This window comes from Pleurodeles waltl, unplaced genomic scaffold (genome assembly GCF_031143425.1).
Source record: "Pleurodeles waltl isolate 20211129_DDA unplaced genomic scaffold, aPleWal1.hap1.20221129 scaffold_39, whole genome shotgun sequence".
NCBI lineage: Eukaryota > Metazoa > Chordata > Amphibia > Caudata > Salamandridae > Pleurodeles > Pleurodeles waltl.
In genome coordinates, this window is record NW_027150097.1 from 1,022,297 (window position 1) to 1,035,212 (window position 12,916).

The following is a 12,916-nucleotide window of genomic DNA, read 5'->3' on the forward strand; positions in this document are numbered from 1 at the left end:
GAGCAGTATATGAGTGTGAAAAGGTCTCTAGTTTTGTCTTGAAATACCAGAGACTTCGGCGCTCTCCTCCAGTCTCCTTCGACATCACATCCTGATGCTGAACAGTATTAGCACATAAATGAATAAAAACTGGCTGACGTGTACATGCACATGTGTGCATATGTACCACGGTGCTATAGTCTGATGACATATATGTGCCAGTCTGTGGGGTCAAAGGGCAGTCAGAAGTTACAGGGCCACAGTTGTATCAATGAGGACTTTGTACTTCCTGTGCCCTGGGGCATTCGTACTCTGGTCCCTCAAACTAGGGTGGAAGCCCCCCTTTAGCACATGACTCTCAGAATAACAAGTCAGAGCAGACATTAGTGTTACTGGGTACTCACACTTGTGAAAGGCACAAGTGCAAGTAGTGAACTGCAACCTGACCTCACAGCATACACTTTAGACATCCTTTGTAAACACACACACATATTTTCAGTCTAACTTGTTTACATTTTACATCAATAAATATGGTAATATTTGTACTTGAAATGTTTAATTTGCCTACCTTTGGCGCATATTCCTAGTACCTTATATTTTAACTTTTCTCCATTCGGGTGTATACAATTGGTATAATGTCAGAAAGGGAGAAGACGACCAAGAATTCCTAAGAATGTGTGCTTACATGCTTTTAAGAACATATGTCTGGTGTTGTGACAAAACAGCAGTGACCACTTCAGCTCAGCACTTGCTTCTTCCTCTGCTGTCCCAAAATATTGTGGAATTACTAGTCTCTGCGCCTCTGACAAGGCTGCTGACATCCAATTGATGATTTGTAGCCTTGTGGGCTGTGAGTGCTTTGGCTGTGCTGCCCCCTGGCAGTCACTCTGTGAAGATGCAGGTACCTGGGAACAACCCAGACTACTTCTGAGCTGTTTCTTCTCTGTGTGAACCAATCCAGTGTCAGGACTGGAGTCGGTGCTGTTAGTAGATAGAGAAGGAGTATAACTCGAGCCCCAGGAGGGCAGCCTGGAGCCTGTGACAGGTGCAGGGGAGTGTCGTCAAGGAAGCAGCTGGAAGATAACTGGAGAGGGGTCTGTGGGGCCATCAGTCTGGTGAGGAAACTCAGGAGTGTCCTACGGGAGGGGCGTGGCTTTGTCTGGCTCAAGGGGAGGGGTTAGTAATAGTGAATGCAGGGACTGCTGCTGTCCTCCGTGTCCTGGGCTCTGTGTATGTGTAGAAGCTCTAAGGTTGTAAATAATGAGACCTGACAGGTTGTGGCAGAAATGATGACTTCTGGTCATTCCTTCTCTTTTGTCAGAAGTGAGGTGTCTGTTACCCCAATTGATTGTGTACTACTGAGAAGAACAATATAACTCTCAGTGTACGGAATGCAGTGTGACCTCGGGGGACACCTCACATACACTAAGCTGTAGAAAAAGTTCACAGTTCCCATATGGTCTAGCGGTTAGGATTCCTGGTTTTCACCCAGGCGGCCTGGGTTTGACTCCCGGTATGGGAAATCCATATTTGTATTTTTCACTACTCAGACATTTTAATCTTTCTCAGTTTTTTTCTATAAACCTAAATGCACCTAAAGTCTTAATAAATGTCACTTGCTTTGTCTTCTGCTTCCATCTAATGCCGTCAGAGCTTTACACCGACCCCCAAATCTACTGCCCTCTCTCCCCAGCCCTTGACCTGTACATTAATACTATGAAGGGTTATTCCTTGTTTTTCTTTTCTTGCACAACAAAAAGTACACATTATATAAAGAGACCGGGGCACAGAGAAGAAGGCAGCAATTGACTGTGGTGCCACCATGGGAAATTCGCATTTTATTACCTGCCCGTCCATACTGTGGGTTCATCATTTGTTTTATGACATGATTCCCCTGCTGTGTTGTTTCTAGTATAAGACTTGAGTACTTTATGTGTTTTATATCATCTGTGATATTGCAGCTGTTGTTTGCAGTGTCCACATTTTGCAACCAGTGTGCTTTGTACCCTCACTGCTGCTCTCTCAGAGAGGGTAGGCTGAACACTACCGGTAGTATCAGACACCAGAGATGCCTCCTGTGCCTGGAATAAAACTCTGCTTCTTTGTAAGAAATACAGGGGTGAAGATCTGCTGCATTCACAGTGACCCACTGACCCTTTTACAAAGGTTCCCAGCCGTGCAAAGACTCTTGGTGGTTAGTTAAGGGGCCATGCTAAATGGAGATTTCGAAGCATCAGACGAGACGTTTTCTTTGTTTCTGCATCAGCAAAAGTATATTTCTGTTTTTATGTTATTACTTGTGAAATACACATTTTAGTTGTGCTGTTGGATTTGTCATGTTTGATTTACAGTGTGAACGAATTCAAGCGATAGACAGTAGGTGGCGACTGACACTGCTTCAGGACTCCTAGGGTTGAGGATCGTGGACGTTGGTTCCATCGTGTAATGATTAGCACTCTGGACTCTGAATCCAGCAATCTGAGTTCCAATATCGGTAGGACCTGGAATGTTTGTAATAATACTTTTGTTTTAATTTATTGCAGGTCTTGAGCAGGAAACCATTTGTATCTCTGACATAACCCGTCTCTTCCTCTTTTCATTCCCCTCGTGGTTTCTGCGGTTTGGGGGCATCTATACATTATTCTATAGGCGTTGCTGGGGACACTTGATGCTACACACAGGTGTTGTCTACGTCCTGTGTCTGTGTGGACACCTCTCTACTCTGGCTACACAACTGTAAGATGCACAGTGTGGACCTGACTCCACTTGGCCTTCACACCGGATAACTTACAAGGAGAGAGAAACTTACGGAAATGTACGGTGTGAAAGAACGACTTTACCAAAGTGTTAATGTATGAAATTGCCCTTTGCTTTTTTTTTTTGAGTTGCAAATGGTAACCTTTGACTAAAGGAAGTACCCAAAAATAAACAGTTTTCAGCTGGACTCATATAACTTGCATTTGCAGTGGAAGATCTGCCTGGAGCAGTATATGAGTGTGAAAAGGTCTCTAGTTTTGTCTTGAAATACCAGAGACTTCGGCGCTCTCCACCAGTCTCCTTCGACATCACATCCTGATGCTGAACAGTATTAGCACATAAATGAATAAAAAACTGGCTGACGTGTACATGCACATGTGTGCATATGTACCACGGTGCTATAGTCTGATGACATATATGTGCCAGTCTGTGGGGTCAAAGGGCAGTCAGAAGTTACTGGGCCACAGTTGTATCAATGAGGACTGTGTACTTCCTGTGCCCTGGGGCATTCGTACTCTGGTCCCTCAAACTAGGGTGGAAGCCCCCCTTTAGCACATGACTCTCAGATTAACAAGTCAGAGCAGACATTAGTGTTACTGGGTACTCACACTTTTGAACGGCACAAGTGCAAGTAGTGAACTGCAACCTGACCTCACAGCATACACTTTAGACATCCTTTGTAAACACACACACATATTTTCAGTCTAACTTGTTTACATTTTACATCAATAAATATGGTAATATTTGTACTTGAAATGTTTAATTTGCCTACCTTTGGCGCATATTCCTAGTACCTTATATTTTAACTTTTCTCCATTCGGGTGTATACAATTGGTATAATGTCAGAAAGGGAGAAGACGACCGAGAATGCCTAAGAATGTGCGCTTACATGCTTTTAAGAACATATGTCTGGTGTTGTGACAAAACAGCAGTTACCACTTCAGCTCAGCACTTGCTTCTTCCTCTGCTGTCCCAAAATATTGTGGAATTACTAGTCTCTGTGCCTCTGACAAGGCTGCTGACATCCAATTGATGATTTGTAGCCTTGTGGGCTGTGAGTGCTTTGGCTGTGCTGCCCCCTGGCAGTCACTCTGTGAAGATGCAGGTACCTGGGAACAACCCAGACTACTTCTGAGCTGTTTCTTCTCTGTGTGAACCAATCCAGTGTCAGGACTGGAGTCGGTGCTGTTAGTAGATAGAGAAGGAGTATAACTCGAGCCCCAGGAGGGCAGCCTGGAGCCTGTGACAGGTGCAGGGGAGTGTTGTCAAGGAAGCAGCTGGAAGATAACTGGAGAGGGGTCTGTGGGGCCATCAGTCTGGTGAGGAAACCCAGGAGTGTCCTACGGGAGGGGCGTGGCTTTGTCTGGCTCAAGGGGAGGGGTTAGTAATAGTGAATGCAGGGACTGCTGCTGTCCTCCGTGTCCTGGGCTCTGTGTATGTGTAGAAGCTCTAAGGTTCTAAATAATGAGACCTGACAGGTTGTGGCAGAAATGATGACTTCTGGTCATTCTTTCTCTTTTGTCAGAAGTGAGGTGTCTGGTACCTTAATTGATTGTGTACTACTGAGAAGAACAATATAACTCTCAGTGTACGGAATGCAGTGTGACCTTGGGAGACACCTCACATACACTAAGCTGTAGAAAATGTTTACAGTTCCCATATGGTCTAGCGGTTTGGATTCCTGGTTTTCACCCAGGCGGCCTGGGTTTGACTCCCGGTATGGGAAATCCATATTTTTTTTTTTCACTACTCAGACATTTTAATCTTTCTCAGTTTTTTTCTATAAACCTAAATGCACCTAAAGTCTTAATAAATGTCACTTGCTTTGTCTTCTGCTTCCATCTAATGCCGTCAGAGGTTTACACCGACCCCCAAATCTACTGCCCTCTCTCCCCAGCCCTTGACCTGTACATTAATACTATGAAGGGTTATTCCTTGTTTTTCTTTTATTGCACAACAAAAAGTACAGATTATATAAAGAGACCGGGGCACAGAGAAGAAGGCAGCAATTGACTGTGGTGCCACCATGGGAAATTCGCATTTTATTACCTGCCCCGTCCATACTGTGGGTTCATCATTTGTTTTATGACATGATTCCCCTGCTGTGTTGTTTCTAGTATAAGACTTGAGTACTTTATGTGTTTTATATCATCTGTGATATTGCAGCTGTTGTTTGCAGTGTCCACATTTTGCAACCAGTGTGCTTTGTACCCTCACTGCTGCTCTCTCAGAGAGGGTAGGCTGAACACTACCGGTAGTATCAGACACCAGAGATGCCTCCTGTACCTGGAATAAAACTCTGCTTCTTTGTAAGAAATACAGGGGTGAAGATCTGCTGCATTCACAGTGACCCACTGACCCTTTTACAAAGGTTCCCAGCCGTACAAAGACTCTTGGTGGTTAGTTAAGGGGCCATGCTAAATGGAGATTTCGAAGCATCAGACGAGACGTTTTCTTTGTTTCTGCATCAGCAAAAGTATATTTCTGTTTTTATGTTATTACTTGTGAAATACACATTTTAGTTGTGCTGTTGGATTTGTCATGTTTGATTTACAGCGTGAACGAATTCAAGCGATAGACAGTAGGTGGCGACTGACACTGCTTCAGGACTCCTAGGGTTGAGGATCGTGGACGTTGGTTCCATCGTGTAATGATTAGCACTCTGGACTCTGAATCCAGCAATCTGAGTTCCAATATCGGTAGGACCTGGAATGTTTGTAATAATACTTTTGTTTTAATTTATTGCAGGTCTTGAGCAGGAAACCATTTGTATCTCTGACATAACCCGTCTCTTCCTCTTTTCATTCCCCTCGTGGTTTCTGAGGTTTGGGGGCATCTATACATTATTCTATACGCGTTGCTGGGGACACTTGATGCTACACACAGGTGTTGTCTACGTCCTGTGTCTGTGTGGACACCTCTCTACTCTGGCTACACAACTGTAAGATGCACAGTGTGGACCTGACTCCACTTGGCCTTCACACCGGATAACTTACAAGGAGAGAGAAACTTACGGAAATGTACGGTGTGAAAGAACGACTTTACCAAAGTGTTAATGTATGAAATTGCCCATTGCTTTTTTTTTGTGAGTTGCAAATGGTAACCTTTGACTAAAGCAAGTACCCAAAAATAAACAGTTTTCAGCTGGACTCATATAACTTGCATTTGCAGTGGAAGATCTGCCTGGAGCAGTATATGAGTGTGAAAAGGTCTCTAGTTTTGTCTTGAAATACCAGAGACTTCGGCGCTCTCTAACAGTCTCCTTCGACATCACATCCTGATGCTGAACAGTATTATTACATAAATGAATAAAAAACTGGCTGACGTGTACATGCACATGTGTGCATATGTACCACGGTGCTATAGTCTGATGACATATATGTGCCAGTCTGTGGGGTCAAAGGGCAGTCAGAAGTTACTGGGCCACAGTTGTATCAATGAGGACTGTGTACTTCCTGTGCCCTGGGGCATTCGTACTCTGGTCCCTCAAACTAGGGTGGAAGCCCCCCTTTAGTACATGACTCTCAGAATAACAAGTCAGAGAAGACATTAGTGTAACTGGGTACTCACACTTGTGAAAGGCACAAGTGCAAGTAGTGAACTGCAACCTGACCTCACAGCATACACTTTAGACATCCTTTGTAAACACACACACATATTTTCAGTCTAACTTGTTTACATTTTACATCAATAAATATGGTAATATTTGTACTTGAAATGTTTAATTTGCCTACCTTTGGCGCATATTCCTAGTACCTTATATTTTAACTTTTCTCCATTCGGGTGTATACAATTGGTATAATGTCAGAAAGGGAGAAGACGACCGAGAATGCCTAAGAATGTGCGCTTACATGCTTTTAAGAACATATGTCTGGTGTTGTGACAAAACAGCAGTGACCACTTCAGCTCAGCACTTGCTTCTTCCTCTGCTGTCCCAAAATATTGTGGAATTACTAGTCTCTGTGCCTCTGACAAGGCTGCTGACATCCAATTGATGATTTGTAGCCTTGTGGGCTGTGAGTACTTTGGCTGTGCTGCCCCCTGGCAGTCACTCTGTGAAGATGCAGGTACCTGGGAACAACCCAGACTACTTCTGAGCTGTTTCTTCTCTGTGTGAACCAATCCAGTGTCAGGACTGGAGTCGGTGCTGTTAGTAGATAGAGAAGGAGTATAACTCGAGCCCCAGGAGAGCAGCCTGGAGCCTGTGACAGGTGCAGGGGAGTGTCGTCAAGGAAGCAGCTGGAAGATAACTGGAGAGGGGTCTGTGGGGCCATCAGTCTGGTGAGGAAACCCAGGAGTGTCCTACGGGAGGGGCGTGGCTTTGTCTGGCTCAAGGGGAGGGGTTAGTAATAGTGAATGCAGGGACTGCTGCTGTCCTCCGTGTCCTGGGCTCTGTGTATGTGTAGAAGCTCTAAGGTTGTAAATAATGAGACCTGACAGGTTGTGGCAGAAATGATGACTTCTGGTCCTTCTTTCTCTTTTGTCAGAAGTGAGGTGTCTGTTACCCCAATTGATTGTGTACTACTGAGAAGAACAATATAACTCTCAGTGACGGAATGCAGTGTGTCCTTGGGAGACACCTCACATACACTAAGCTGTAGAAAAATTTCACAGTTCCCATATGGTCTAGCGGTTAGGATTCCTGGTTTTCACCCAGGCGGCCTGGGTTCGACTCCTGGTATGGGAAATCCATATTTATTTTTTTCACTACTCAGACATTTTAATCTTTCTCAGTTTTTTTCTATAAAACTAAATGCAACTAAAGTCTTAATAAATGTCACTTGCTTTGTCTTCTCCTTCCATCTAATGCCGTCAGAGGTTTACACCGACCCCCAAATCTACTGACCTCTCTCCACAGCCCTTGACCTGTACATTAATACTATGAAGGGTTATTCCTTGTTTTTCTTTTATTGCACAACAAAAAGTACAGATTATATAAAGAGACCGGGGCACAGAGAAGAAGGCAGCAATTGACTGTGGTGCCACCATGGGAAATTCACATTTTATTACCTGCCCCGTCCATACTGTGGGTTCATCATTTGTTTTATGACATGATTCCCCTGCTGTGTTGTTTCTAGTATAAGACTTGAGTACTTTATGTGTTTTATATCATCTGTGATATTGCAGCTGTTGTTTGCAGTGTCCACATTTTGCAACCAGTGTGCTTTGTTCCCTCACTGCTGCTCTCTCAGAGAGGGTAGGCTGGACACTACCGGTAGTATCAGACACCAGAGATGCCTCCTGTACCTGGAATAAAACTCTGCTTCTTTGTAAGAAATACAGGGGTGAAGATCTGCTGCATTCACAGTGACCCACTGACCGTTTTACAAAGGTTCCCAGCCGTGCAAAGATTCTTGGTGGTTAGTTAAGGGACCATGCTAAATGGAGATTTCGAAGCATCAGACGAGACGTTTTCTTTGTTTCTGCATCAGCAAAAGTATATTTCTGTTTTTATGTTATTACTTGTGAAATACACATTTTAGTTGTGCTGTTGGATTTGTCATGTTTGATTTACAGTGTGAACGAATTCAAGCGATAGACAGTAGGTGGCGACTGACACTGCTTCAGGACTCCTAGGGTTGAGGATCGTGGACGTTGGTTCCATCGTGTAATGATTAGCACTCTGGACTCTGAATCCAGCAATCTGAGTTCCAATATCGGTAGGACCTGGAATGTTTGGAATAATACTTTTGTTTTAATTTATTGCAGGTCTTGAGCAGGAAACCATTTGTATCTCTGACATAACCCGTCTCTTCCTCTTTTCATTCCCCTCGTGGTTTCTGCGGTTTGGGGGCATCTATACATTATTCTATAGGCGTTGCTGGGGACACTTGATGCTACACACAGGTGTTGTCTACGTCCTGTGTCTGTGTGGACACCTCTCTACTCTGGCTACACAACTGTAAGATGCACAGTGTGGACCTGACTCCACTTGGCCTTCACACCGGATAACTTACAAGGAGAGAGAAACTTACGGAAATGTACGGTGTGAAAGAACGACTTTACCAAAGTGTTAATGTATGAAATTGCCCTTTGCTTTTTTTTTGTGAGTTGCAAATGGTAACCTTTGACTAAAGCAAGTACCCAAAAATAAACAGTTTTCAGCTGGACTCATATAACTTGCATTTGCAGTGGAAGATCTGCCTGGAGCAGTATATGAGTGTGAAAAGGTCTCTAGTTTTGTCTTGAAATACCAGAGACTTCGGCGCTCTCCACCAGTCTCCTTCGACATCACATCCTGATGCTGAACAGTATTAGCACATAAATGAATAAAAAACTGGCTGACGTGTACATGCACATGTGTGCATATGTACCACGGTGCTATAGTCTGATGACATATATGTGCCAGTCTGTGGGGTCAAAGGGCAGTCAGAAGTTACTGGGCCACAGTTGTATCAATGAGGACTGTGTACTTCCTGTGCCCTGGGGCATTCGTACTCTGGTCCCTCAAACTAGGGTGGAAGCCCCCCTTTAGCACATGACTCTCAGATTAACAAGTCAGAGCAGACATTAGTGTTACTGGGTACTCACACTTTTGAAAGGCACAAGTGCAAGTAGTGAACTGCAACCTGACCTCACAGCATACACTTTAGACATCCTTTGTAAACACACACACATATTTTCAGTCTAACTTGTTTACATTTTACATCAATAAATATGGTAATATTTGTACTTGAAATGTTTAATTTGCCTACCTTTGGCGCATATTCCTAGTACCTTATATTTTAACTTTTCTCCATTCGGGTGTATACAATTGGTATAATGTCAGAAAGGGAGAAGACGACCGAGAATGCCTAAGAATGTGCGCTTACATGCTTTTAAGAACATATGTCTGGTGTTGTGACAAAACAGCAGTTACCACTTCAGCTCAGCACTTGCTTCTTCCTCTGCTGTCCCAAAATATTGTGGAATTACTAGTCTCTGTGCCTCTGACAAGGCTGCTGACATCCAATTGATGATTTGTAGCCTTGTGGGCTGTGAGTGCTTTGGCTGTGCTGCCCCCTGGCAGTCACTCTGTGAAGATGCAGGTACCTGGGAACAACCCAGACTACTTCTGAGCTGTTTCTTCTCTGTGTGAACCAATCCAGTGTCAGGACTGGAGTCGGTGCTGTTAGTAGATAGAGAAGGAGTATAACTCGAGCCCCAGGAGGGCAGCCTGGAGCCTGTGACAGGTGCAGGGGAGTGTTGTCAAGGAAGCAGCTGGAAGATAACTGGAGAGGGGTCTGTGGGGCCATCAGTCTGGTGAGGAAACCCAGGAGTGTCCTACGGGAGGGGCGTGGCTTTGTCTGGCTCAAGGGGAGGGGTTAGTAATAGTGAATGCAGGGACTGCTGCTGTCCTCCGTGTCCTGGGCTCTGTGTATGTGTAGAAGCTCTAAGGTTCTAAATAATGAGACCTGACAGGTTGTGGCAGAAATGATGACTTCTGGTCATTCTTTCTCTTTTGTCAGAAGTGAGGTGTCTGGTACCTTAATTGATTGTGTACTACTGAGAAGAACAATATAACTCTCAGTGTACGGAATGCAGTGTGACCTTGGGAGACACCTCACATACACTAAGCTGTAGAAAATGTTCACAGTTCCCATATGGTCTAGCGGTTTGGATTCCTGGTTTTCACCCAGGCGGCCTGGGTTTGACTCCCGGTATGGGAAATCCATATTTTTTTTTTTCACTACTCAGACATTTTAATCTTTCTCAGTTTTTTTCTATAAACCTAAATGCACCTAAAGTCTTAATAAATGTCACTTGCTTTGTCTTCTGCTTCCATCTAATGCCGTCAGAGGTTTACACCGACCCCCAAATCTACTGCCCTCTCTCCCCAGCCCTTGACCTGTACATTAATACTATGAAGGGTTATTCCTTGTTTTTCTTTTATTGCACAACAAAAAGTACAGATTATATAAAGAGACCGGGGCACAGAGAAGAAGGCAGCAATTGACTGTGGTGCCACCATGGGAAATTCGCATTTTATTACCTGCCCCGTCCATACTGTGGGTTCATCATTTGTTTTATGACATGATTCCCCTGCTGTGTTGTTTCTAGTATAAGACTTGAGTACTTTATGTGTTTTATATCATCTGTGATATTGCAGCTGTTGTTTGCAGTGTCCACATTTTGCAACCAGTGTGCTTTGTACCCTCACTGCTGCTCTCTCAGAGAGGGTAGGCTGAACACTACCGGTAGTATCAGACACCAGAGATGCCTCCTGTACCTGGAATAAAACTCTGCTTCTTTGTAAGAAATACAGGGGTGAAGATCTGCTGCATTCACAGTGACCCACTGACCCTTTTACAAAGGTTCCCAGCCGTACAAAGACTCTTGGTGGTTAGTTAAGGGGCCATGCTAAATGGAGATTTCGAAGCATCAGACGAGACGTTTTCTTTGTTTCTGCATCAGCAAAAGTATATTTCTGTTTTTATGTTATTACTTGTGAAATACACATTTTAGTTGTGCTGTTGGATTTGTCATGTTTGATTTACAGCGTGAACGAATTCAAGCGATAGACAGTAGGTGGCGACTGACACTGCTTCAGGACTCCTAGGGTTGAGGATCGTGGACGTTGGTTCCATCGTGTAATGATTAGCACTCTGGACTCTGAATCCAGCAATCTGAGTTCCAATATCGGTAGGACCTGGAATGTTTGTAATAATACTTTTGTTTTAATTTATTGCAGGTCTTGAGCAGGAAACCATTTGTATCTCTGACATAACCCGTCTCTTCCTCTTTTCATTCCCCTCGTGGTTTCTGAGGTTTGGGGGCATCTATACATTATTCTATACGCGTTGCTGGGGACACTTGATGCTACACACAGGTGTTGTCTACGTCCTGTGTCTGTGTGGACACCTCTCTACTCTGGCTACACAACTGTAAGATGCACAGTGTGGACCTGACTCCACTTGGCCTTCACACCGGATAACTTACAAGGAGAGAGAAACTTACGGAAATGTACGGTGTGAAAGAACGACTTTACCAAAGTGTTAATGTATGAAATTGCCCATTGCTTTTTTTTTGTGAGTTGCAAATGGTAACCTTTGACTAAAGCAAGTACCCAAAAATAAACAGTTTTCAGCTGGACTCATATAACTTGCATTTGCAGTGGAAGATCTGCCTGGAGCAGTATATGAGTGTGAAAAGGTCTCTAGTTTTGTCTTGAAATACCAGAGACTTCGGCGCTCTCTAACAGTCTCCTTCGACATCACATCCTGATGCTGAACAGTATTATTACATAAATGAATAAAAAACTGGCTGACGTGTACATGCACATGTGTGCATATGTACCACGGTGCTATAGTCTGATGACATATATGTGCCAGTCTGTGGGGTCAAAGGGCAGTCAGAAGTTACTGGGCCACAGTTGTATCAATGAGGACTGTGTACTTCCTGTGCCCTGGGGCATTCGTACTCTGGTCCCTCAAACTAGGGTGGAAGCCCCCCTTTAGTACATGACTCTCAGAATAACAAGTCAGAGAAGACATTAGTGTAACTGGGTACTCACACTTGTGAAAGGCACAAGTGCAAGTAGTGAACTGCAACCTGACCTCACAGCATACACTTTAGACATCCTTTGTAAACACACACACATATTTTCAGTCTAACTTGTTTACATTTTACATCAATAAATATGGTAATATTTGTACTTGAAATGTTTAATTTGCCTACCTTTGGCGCATATTCCTAGTACCTTATATTTTAACTTTTCTCCATTCGGGTGTATACAATTGGTATAATGTCAGAAAGGGAGAAGACGACCGAGAATGCCTAAGAATGTGCGCTTACATGCTTTTAAGAACATATGTCTGGTGTTGTGACAAAACAGCAGTGACCACTTCAGCTCAGCACTTGCTTCTTCCTCTGCTGTCCCAAAATATTGTGGAATTACTAGTCTCTGTGCCTCTGACAAGGCTGCTGACATCCAATTGATGATTTGTAGCCTTGTGGGCTGTGAGTACTTTGGCTGTGCTGCCCCCTGGCAGTCACTCTGTGAAGATGCAGGTACCTGGGAACAACCCAGACTACTTCTGAGCTGTTTCTTCTCTGTGTGAACCAATCCAGTGTCAGGACTGGAGTCGGTGCTGTTAGTAGATAGAGAAGGAGTATAACTCGAGCCCCAGGAGAGCAGCCTGGAGCCTGTGACAGGTGCAGGGGAGTGTCGTCAAGGAAGCAGCTGGAAGATAACTGGAGA

General features: G+C 44.1%; 4 non-coding genes across 4 annotated transcripts; all 4 read left to right on the top strand.

Annotated features, from left to right (window-relative positions):
- The first annotated feature begins 1,429 nt into the window (after positions 1-1,429).
- Positions 1,430-1,501, top strand: TRNAE-UUC (transfer RNA glutamic acid (anticodon UUC)). Its single transcript has one exon. It is a non-coding gene; the product is annotated as a tRNA-Glu (tRNA).
- A 2,889-nt stretch (positions 1,502-4,390) lies between these two features.
- Positions 4,391-4,462, top strand: TRNAE-UUC (transfer RNA glutamic acid (anticodon UUC)). The gene has a single exon. It is a non-coding gene; the product is annotated as a tRNA-Glu (tRNA).
- A 2,889-nt stretch (positions 4,463-7,351) lies between these two features.
- On the top strand, positions 7,352-7,423 carry TRNAE-UUC (transfer RNA glutamic acid (anticodon UUC)). Its single transcript has one exon. It is a non-coding gene; the product is annotated as a tRNA-Glu (tRNA).
- Positions 7,424-10,313: 2,890 nt separating this feature from the next.
- On the top strand, positions 10,314-10,385 carry TRNAE-UUC (transfer RNA glutamic acid (anticodon UUC)). The gene has a single exon. It is a non-coding gene; the product is annotated as a tRNA-Glu (tRNA).
- Positions 10,386-12,916: the final 2,531 nt, after the last annotated feature.